This window comes from Rhea pennata, unplaced genomic scaffold, assembly GCF_028389875.1.
Source record: "Rhea pennata isolate bPtePen1 unplaced genomic scaffold, bPtePen1.pri scaffold_31, whole genome shotgun sequence".
Taxonomy (NCBI): domain Eukaryota; kingdom Metazoa; phylum Chordata; class Aves; order Rheiformes; family Rheidae; genus Rhea; species Rhea pennata.
This window is the reverse complement of record NW_026907678.1, coordinates 866994-876774: the sequence shown is the minus strand read 5'-3', so window position 1 is coordinate 876774 and position 9781 is coordinate 866994. Positions and strand designations below refer to the sequence as shown.

Genomic DNA, 9781 nt, shown 5'->3' with positions numbered 1-9781 from the left:
CTTGCTGCTGATATATTTGAAGAAGCCCTTCCTTGACATCCCTTGCAAGGCTCAACTCCAAATGGGCCTTAGCCTTCCTCGCAGCATCTCTATGTACTCTGACTATATTTCTATAATTCTCCCAAGGAGCCTGTCCCCTCTTGCACATTCTGTGTATTTTCTTCTTCTGTCTGAATTTGGCCAAGAGCTCCTTGCTCACCCACTCAGGCCTCCTGCCCCTTTTGCTGCACTTCTTACATCATAGGGATGCACCGCTCTTGAGCCTGGAGAAAACCTCAAGCACCCAACGTGGGGCTCGAACCCACAACCCTGAGATTAAGAGTCTCACGCTCTACCAACTGAGCTATCTGGGCTGCCTATTTGATGCACTCCGGCTCGTGCCTTGGTCTTTTTGCCTGTCCCCTCCACATCACTGGTCTTCATTAAAGGAAGATGACTGCAGGAAATTATGCCCTTGACAGCAAGGCTTTCATCTCGAATGACAAAATGGCAAAGCTCTTCACACCTGCACCACTTGGGTGGTTTGCACAGGAAGGACATGCTGGCCTGCTCATGCATGGGCCTCTGTGGACAGAGCATGGACTCCTCTAGCCTTCCAGTCTGCTTTCCTATGAGGTCCTCAGCCCTCTCACACTCCTCATCTTGTTCGGCCTTCCCTTCCTGAAGGACCCTGTTACTCCCTGGTGTCTTCTGGGGTCATTCTTTTCTCAGATCTGCATTCTGAAATGGGGGCCAGCTGGGACAGCCTGGCCACTGGAGAAGGTCTCTCTGGCATGGGAGACACACAGGCCTATGAGGGGAAGGCATACAGAGTCACGTGTCTCCCTGCGATTGCTCTGTGTGTTGTTACAGTACCTTTTCTTTCGGCCTGCTCAGCAAAGGCCCTTCCTGAAGCTGCATCTTTATGCACAAACCTGGAAACAAGAAGGCGACAGTGCTTTCAGCAGAGAGCAACACGGCCCCTGGCAGTCTCCACCCAGCAGCTGCAAAGAGGAAGAGCAGAGAGCTACTGTCAGCTCTCCTCTTTGACAAAGCAGAACACAGCACACATTGGCAATATAGCTTAGGAGCCTGAGTGCATGTAACCCCAATGCCGGGATGGGCACAAGAGCCTCCAGTCAGAGGGCTTGTCAAGATCTCGTGGTGAGTCACCTTTCCAGGGATGCTTCTCAGGGGGAAAAAACAAACCCATGCAAGAAAGTGTCACATTTTTAGCTCGGAGGCTGTCTTTTTCAGTCTCGCCCGCAAGAAAGGGAAGGAGCAGAAGAAGCTGGATGGGAGCAAAGTGGTACCTAACTTCCTCTCTCACACACTGGGGGAAGGGAAAGTAGGCCCTCCTCCATGTGATGCCACCTAAAGACTTCCCAAGGATTCCCAAGACACAAGAGTGACCACGGATTTCACTGAGAAACCTGCATTTGGCAGAGTTATTCTCCACTAGCTTCACGAGGAGACCAACCCGGGCAGCTACACCCTGTCTCTAGCCAATAGTGACAGGTCAGGCCATCCCCAGGAAATTCGCTCCTCGCCCACAATCGAGCTGCTCGGCCCTCCCTGGGGTCAGAGAGAGGACTAGGAAACAACACAATCCCAAGCTCTAGCAATACCTGAGGAGCAGGAGAAAGACATGCCATGCTTGAAGTCAACTAGCTCAACACCATCCCGCCCGGTCTAAACCAAGCAGACACACGCATCATCCAGCACCACCACCACCATTCCCATAAGCACCTGTGCAGTAGGAGGTTGCAGAGCTGACATTTTAACGGACCTCCAACTAGAAGCCCTCCACTGACCCCACCAGAGGGCTGTAGCTGAAATGAAGCCACGAGAAGGGCCTTGGAGAAGGGCATCCTCTCATCAGCTATGGGAAGGCATCTCCTGTGTTAGAGCCTGTCCCCTCCTGCTCCACAGGCACAAGCAGGTCCAGGCGGAAGAAACCAGGGGTAGTGGCTGGCCTTCCTCACAAGAAGCCAAGCTCATTCGAAGGAATTACAAGGTTTTGCAAAGAAAACAATCCAACTCTAACACGGGCATTTCCAGCAGCCTCTCTCGAGCCCAGCAGGAGCACCAGGACACTTTAGTCTTCTTCAGACATCACTCCTGGCCCTTCAGATGCACTACACAAAGCCTCCCCCTCTCCCTGGCACACTGGCCATCGCAGTACTCACAGATCTGCCACTCAAGAGCGCAACTCAACACAAACGCCTCACACATCACAAGTCGCAACAACAAGAGCAGCTCTCTGGCAGACCAAAAACTAGAACTGCTCACACATCCACACTTAAGGAGCACCTGCCGCTTCCTGAAGAAAGACAAGCTGGGGGAAGCCGTTAGCAACCTTGGGGCCAGAGGCAGGGAACGTAGGGGCAAGCGCACATACACTCTTGTGCCTTGTCTGCTCTGACAAGCTCCCAGCCCTGCTATTTCTCACTTTTCCTCCTGCCTCACTCAAAGCAGCAGCCCCATTTTGCAGATTTCAGGGCACAACTGCAGCATGTCCTGAACAGCTTCAGCAAGAGAATGCAGCTTGGCATTTGCTGTTGCCAACTCAGCTGCACTTTTTAGAAAGCGGCTCCTGATGGGGAAAAGGCAAAGGAGGGAGAGGCCAGCATACTTCACACCTTCTCCCAAGGGACTCTCCTCTTGCTTACAAACTCCATCTCTCTGAGCTTTTTCTCATCTACTTTTTCTCCAGCTCCCAGCCTCAGCCTTTCTCCAGCACTTGCTCTTTTCAGCACCGTGAAAGGGCCACCTGGTAGCACACACCTTTCTGGACACCTTTCTTTCAACTCACACCCTCCTCTGAAATACACAAAGGCAGCTTACAGGCATCAGCTCCCACCCAGCTACCCAGGGCCTTTCTGAGCAACACTCTTACAACACAGCAAAAGCTTCCTTTAACGACAGCTCTAACAGCATTCATTATATTGGTATCCTGATGTTAGCTACCACGGAAGAACCTTCTCTGAAATGGTGCCAGTCTCCCTGTCATGAGTCCAGGCATCTCCAGCTGCAGGAAGGGAATGCGGGCATTCAGGCCACCACCGATCCCTCGGGTCCCTTTCCACCTTTGGGGCATCTTTCCTCTTTAAAGACGATGGATTCATCTGCCACTGGCCCAGGGCTTGCAAAGCTATGATCCTTCCACTCACAAAAGCCACATGCTATGATAAAACAGTGGCTGAGGGGTGGTGGCACCCTGCAGGGAGCCTGAGGCCAAGCCCCAGATCCAGTCCCAGCCCCGGCACAACCAAGGAGGCAAGAGCAGGCACCGAGTTGACGGGGCCTAGCCCCTGTGGTGCTGCTCCTCAGTGCTCCTGTGGGCCCGGCCACCCCAGAGTCAAGTCCATGGGCTCAGGAACCCCCAACCCACATGCCCCAAACCCAGCAGCCACCCTCTGCCCACGCCAAGCTGGGGATGAGCCAGGGCCCACACGGCACCCCGGGGTTCACCCCGCCATGGGGAGTGGGGGTTCTATAAGATTCTAGCTTGGTTTTGGTCCTTGTTTTGTCTCCTCGTAAGATTTTGTATTAATTTCAGCAGTGGAACCTGCCTGCAAAGGGCACAATGTCCCAAGGTGCTTAGAGAAACCTATTTTCTGCATTTATGCTCCTCGTCCTGCTGACTACAGCACCGGGGTGAAAAGGACATGGCATGAAAAATGTACTCCCTTGTTGATTGGCTCAGGCCTGACATCAGTTTTACATTTGTTGTACTAGTGTGGCCAGACGCCTGAACACCAGACTGAGAAAACTGATGAAATGCTCCACTTTGCAGTACATTCCTCAGCACTTACAAGTCGGGCAAAGCAGGGGAAGGTGCTGGCTGCCGGCAGGTATTGCCAGCACTGGCTGCCTGGTCACTGCCCAGGCTGCTTTGATGACTTTAGCAATGGAATGAGCAGACAAGGGCAGGTGACAGGCTGGACGGAGGCTGCTCAAGTAGTTCTAGCTGTCGGGACAAGTAAAAGGCATTTTTACCCAAGGAGTGGATGAGCAGTGCTGATCCTGAACCTTTTGCCTCTGAGAAGGGAGCGATAAAAAGGGAGCTGCTTTGAAAACAGGACCAGAGCAGAAGCCTTTGTGAAGGCAGTTTGGATGAAGGTAACCGAGCAAAACCTGCCAGGAGAGGAGATTTCTGCAGCTTTTTTGACATTATGTTGGTAGTGTAGAGGAAAAGGTGGGAATGAGGTCACCAGTGCATTGCAGACCTGCTGCTTTCAGAGCTTCCTCGCACTAGCTCTAAACCCTTTACTTGGGGTGTGCAGGCAGAGCTGGTTTGTGCAACTGGAAGGCTTTGTTTTTACGCTTTCTTAGCACCAGTGATGGTCTTGCGTGGGCAGCCATCCCTGGCTTGTAGGCAACGGAGAAGAGAGCAGTATTTCCTGCAGCCAGGGGTGACTTTTAAATGAGTCGGGACTCTCCAACTAGGGGACAGTGGCAGGGGGGCGGGTGGCCCAGCAACACGGAGCAACAGGAGCCAGCGCAGAAAGCGATTCTCGAGCTGTCCTCAGGCGCCGCAGAGCCAAGCCTAGCACCCGCCGCCCCTGCGGCCTGCGCTGGGGAAGATGGCGTCGAGGCCCCGCCCCCGCCCGGCCCTCCCCGCCCCCAGCCCTTTGTGACGTCCCGAGCGCCGTTGTGGGGCCGGGGGCAGCTGCGTGGTGCAAGCGCGGCCTCTGGCGGTGGCTGGTGCTCGTGCTGGTGGTGCTGCTGGTGCTACTGGTGCTACTGGTTCCAGTGGTGCTGGTGCTGCTAGTGCTGCTGGTGCTGCTGCTGCTAGTGGTGCTGTTGCTGGTGCTTCTGTTGCTAGTAGTGCTGCCGGCGCTGCCGGCGCTTTTCCCGCCCATCCTCAGCTCTCCCCGAGGCGAGGTGGTGCAGTGTCCCACCCCGCCGCAGGATGGAGAAGATCCGCCGGCTCCTGCGGAGGAGGAAGGAGCCGCCGGCGTCCAGCGCCCCTGTGAGCGGCGGCGGCACCGAGCTGCGGGCGGAGGGCCTGGGCCAGCTGCGCGCTGGCAGAGCAGTTCTCCCGGCAGGGGAACCTGCTCCCGGCAGCGCTGCAGGAGAGTCGGGGCCCGGCGCCCCACAGCGGGCAGGAGCCGCGGGATTTCTGCCGAGGGCGGCTGCTGCGGAGGCAGGAGGTGGGAGCCTCGGCCGCCGGCGGGGCCGGGGGGAAGCGCTGCCGCCTTTGCTGGCGGTGAGGTGTCCTGCTGCAGCTTTGTGGGGCGGCCCTGGGGGACGAGGGCCCTGGGCACGTGTGTGGGGGCCGGGACGTGCATCTGGGGGCTGCGAGGGCCCCCAGGGGGGGCGGGGGGTGACACAGCACTGCGGGGCTGCGGCTGGCTGCGCTCTGCTTCTGCTGGTGCAAACCCGGTCCCCAAGGCCGCAGGTCGGTGTCCGAGCCGCCTTGCTGCAGCGAGGCAGCGCCAGGGGAGCAGCTGCCTCCGGGACGGCTCTGGAGCGCGGTTGTGCCTTTGCCTGTATTTTTGGGGATGTGGGGGGAGGAAGACTGCTGAACATAGAAGTACAGTCGGTGTCAATGACTAGAGCAGGCAGTAGGTGGTGTGGGGCAGGGACTTGGGGAAGGTTATGCTGTGTCTTTGGAGTGTCTTTCTTGGAGGTTTTCCTCTTCCCTCTGGATCCTTTTGTCCCCTGGTGCGGACTCTCCTCAGAGATGGCATGGGTGTGTTGAGAGGGAACTTGATAGCTTCTTGGGAAGCTTCTTGAAGGAAATTCTGTAGTTGCTGGATGGCATGTGCAAAGCATAGCCCCTGCCTCTGGTTCCCTCTGAGAGGCAGCAGGAAGAGGCTTTGAAGTCCTTGGGAGAGGAGGAACTTGGAAGAGCTTTGGAGAGACCAGAAAGGAGGCCCGTGTTCTTTTTGTGGTCTCCTCCACTGGCCCCTGCTTCCTTGGCCTTGTTTCTGACTGGCTTGTTAGAAGGTTTCTAAGCCTTTAGAGCAAATGGGCATTTGGAGGAATTTGAATCATGCTTATTTTAGTGTCTGTGGGCTTCTCCGAACATTGCCTTTTTCAGCCAACCAGGCAGGTGTTCTGTAGGCTGTGAGTGCTTGCTGGCTTGCGTTGCACACCTTGCAGTGATTTGCTTGGTACGTGAGTAAGGAATATGCACTAGAGGAAATGGCTGAGGAAGAAAGCAGCTGCATGTTAAATGTGCTTGCTGAGAGGCTCTCTTTCAAATTGGATGAGTTTGGGGGGTGGGTCTGCGTTAGCATTCAGATTTTTCACTTCTGCGTGATGATTCTGGAAGCCGTCTAGGCATCAGGAAGTTGTATTAGCTCACACTGCTCACCACAAGATGTGGTTTTAATACAGATGGGTACTCTGAGTCAGCCATTCTTCCTAAGTCTTGGTCAAATGGAGAAGAAGCCCTCCAGGACGGCAGGGAAAGCTCTGGGAGGCAGGTATGTAAACCCACCTATTTTAATGGAATTTAGAGCTGGTGGCCTGTACCAATGTAAAATACCACTGTGCAACTGGTAATGGTGAAAGAGGAGTTGTGCAGGTGAGAACTGTATTCGAATCTGAAGTGCAGCTGGCTACAGTCTTTGTATGGATCTAGGGAATGCTTGCCATTCTCTCCTGTTTTCCAAGGATTTGCTTAAGTTTGGTCCCATTTCCTTCCTTACGTTTGAACAGACAAATGAGAGCAAAGAGAGACTGGAGGCACAGGTGGGCTCCTGCACTTCCCAGCAGATCTCCGCTCAAGTTGAGGCCCTTGAAAGTTGTCAGACAGCAGAAGATGAGGCTGAGCAGAGGTGTCAGACGGCATGTGCCCAGTGTCTTAGTTTGCAAGACAAGCTCAATCAGGAGCTCTCTGATTTGCGGGAAACCAGCAAGAGCTTGTCTCAGCAGCTGAGTGAAGCTGAAAGTCGAGCTACTGGCCTAGAGAAAGAAGTTCAGCAACTGAAGCAATCTCTGAGGAGAAAAACGTCATTCTTGGAAGTGACAAGGAGGGCACTACGTCAAGCCCAGTGTCAGGTCGAGGAACGTGGTCGTGCTCTGGAGCGTGAAAAAGATCAAGTCCGTAGACACGTTGTGGAAGAGGAGTCTCTGCGGGCCCAGCTGGCCCAGCTGCAAAGCGAGAATCTCCTGCTGCGTCAGCAGCTGGGAGATCTGCAGAATCAGACCACCCAAGAAAAGCTCGTGAGTGCTGTCCAGGCGGCACTGCATAACACGCTCAGTAAAAGCAGCAAAGAGGCAGAAGAGGAAGTTTACCTGCTGCAGGCCAGAAACAAGGAGCTGAATGCCAAGTGCATTCAGTTGAGAGACCAAGTCTTGATGCACGAGACAGAGAGAGTAGAAAGAGAGGTAAGATGCACACTGGCAAGGAATGCCTTTACAGAGGACAGTTCTGGAAGATATTTTTCCCTTCTGAAATTCACTGGGTATAATTATGTGCATGGGAATACATTCTTCTGGTTTGTCCTGTGTTTCCTGGGATTTTCCTGGGAAGGTTTTGGCAAGCAGGATATCCCTGCTTGGATCTGAGCAGAGAACACACAGCATCATGAGATGCTCTTACCAGGATCAGGTGATTCTTCTGTGCTGGCTTTTTCATCTCTATTACTTAATCCCTCTAGTGCCCTGTAGAGTGGCTTTGTTTTGTCTGTCCATGGCACCGACCCCAGCACAACAAGTGATTTAAAACGAGAACCACCCTGTAGGGAAAAGTTGAGGAATGGAGATGCAGGAAGGAAGTACAGTGCTGCAAGAAGGAGGCGAGAGAATGTTTCAGAAAATAGTGAGGATGGGCAGAGAGAGAGGAGGGGAGGGAGAGGGAAGGTGCGTGGAGATGAGTGGGAAAGAAGGGAGGAGGCCTGAGGAGAGAAGAGTGACCGAGGAGGAGTTGCTGAGTGCTGATCAAAGAAAAGAGTAGATTTCTTTCCTGTTCCTAAAGGGAAGGAATGCATTCAGCATGAAGTGTTACTGCAATCGAGGAGTCTGAGTGTTGTCCAGGGGCTACTTTATATATGGGTTTCTGGGGGTTCAAGAAGGTCCCCAGCTATGAGAGACCGTCTTCTGATGGACAAGATTTCAAACATTTGTAGCTCATTCTGAAAACCCTTTTAAGTACGTGAATCGGTGAATGGAAGTAAAAATGCAGATTTCACATTCTTACCTTTTCCTTTGTGCCTGGGTAACAATCCATTGTTAGAGAACGGTCCGGCAGCTGCAGCGAGAACTTAGTGAGGCTCTCATGAAGCAGCGGCTGTCGGAAACTTCCCTGAGAGTTTCTACCGGTGTGTGCATTGACCTGAAGGCAGAAAGAGCGCACTTGCAAGAGGACTTGGGCAGGATGAAAGCCAAGGTATGTCAACTGTGTAAAGCTAGCAATATCACACAAACATCTGGTCTGGGTTGCAGTAAGAGGTGATGTCGCACTTCAGACACACAGTGTGAGCAAGAGCTCTTGGGTTTAGGCTCTTGGGTGGGACTACAGTGAGCTGTGGCATGGTTTCTGAAGTCTTGCCGGAGACTTGAGGAAGGATGGGAGCTGAAGCAAGCCTGTCAGAACTCATGGGAAAGATGTACTCTTCAGGGAGCCGCTTTCAGGGCTGAGGAGCCTGACTGAAGAAGAGCCCTTGTGCTTTTCAGCCCAAGCACGTGGCTGAAACACTGCTAGTTTGGAGTCTGTGCCGTTCACATGAGCTGTGGTGTGGTTTGTGAAGTCTTGCCGAAGACTTGAGGAAGGATGGGAGCTGAAGCAAGCCTGTCAGAACTCGTGGGAAAGATGTACTTCCTTTAAGGAAGCAGGCTGGCTTGTGCTCGGTTGAAGTACCAAGTCCATGGGCCTGAGCTATAATCCTGACTGATAGGCTGGATGGCTTTTTTTCCCCCCCCACCGAATGGAGGCTTTCTAGAGCTCTCTGATGAACTGTGCTTGTTTTCCCCCTGTGCACAGGTTGCTGAACTGTCCCAGCATCTGGCGATGGAATCCACAAACTCTCTGCAGCGAGAAGCTAGAAATCAGGAGCTGCAAGGAGAACTGGTCTGCCTCCAGCACTGCTTGCAGCGTAATATGGTGGATCACTGCAAAATAGAGCAGTATCAAAGAGAGACTGCAGAAAGAGCCCGACAAGAGTTAAGGCAAAAAGTGGAAGAGCTCAGTCACTTTTTGCAGGTAAACTTCTTCACCATTTGCGCCTGCAGTCCACAGTGCATTCCATTGCTGTTGTTGTCTTTTAGGTATCTTGCTGTAGGTGTCTAGTTCTCTTTTGTTGCCTTTTTGTGGGGGGACAGAGGGAGAAGAGGGCTGGGCTGTTGTATGGCAGCTGTAGAGCTGAAACTGGCTGTGTGAAAATGCTCCCGGAAGTGTTGTGTTATACGGATGTATGGGAAAAGATGTACTCTTCGATTGCCTTCCAGGAGCACCTGCTGATCCTTCAGTTCTATAAGCCTGTGCAAGGCAGGCTTTGGGTTGTCAGTCTGCAGAGGGAATTGCCATTTTGCCTTTTTGTCCTCAGGATGCATTGTGAGGAGTTGGCATTCGTGGGCATCGTGATCCCCTTGGCCTCTGTATTGAGTAGCGGGAGAAGTCAAGGGGAAAGGCAAAGCATGGAGAGGGGGACAGACTCTTTATCCCTCCAGGAGGTGGTTGAATCACAAAGGGATGTGTTTGTCCCCTCCTGGCTGTTACTGCTGAGAGTCTGCGGGGCCAGACGCACCAGACGTGCTGTGTCATTCTCCGGACCAGAGTGTTCAGAGAACAACTCCCTAAGGTTCCTCCCCTCCTGAGGGAAGGGCAAAACCAAACAAATAGAGA

The 9781-nt window shown here is 53.4% G+C and overlaps 1 non-coding gene across 1 annotated transcript; it reads right to left on the bottom strand.

Moving 5' to 3' along the window:
* Nucleotides 1–280: 280 nt before the first annotated feature.
* Nucleotides 281–353, bottom strand: TRNAK-CUU (transfer RNA lysine (anticodon CUU)). Its single transcript has one exon. It is a non-coding gene; the product is annotated as a tRNA-Lys (tRNA).
* Between the last annotated feature and the right edge of the window lie 9428 nt (nucleotides 354–9781).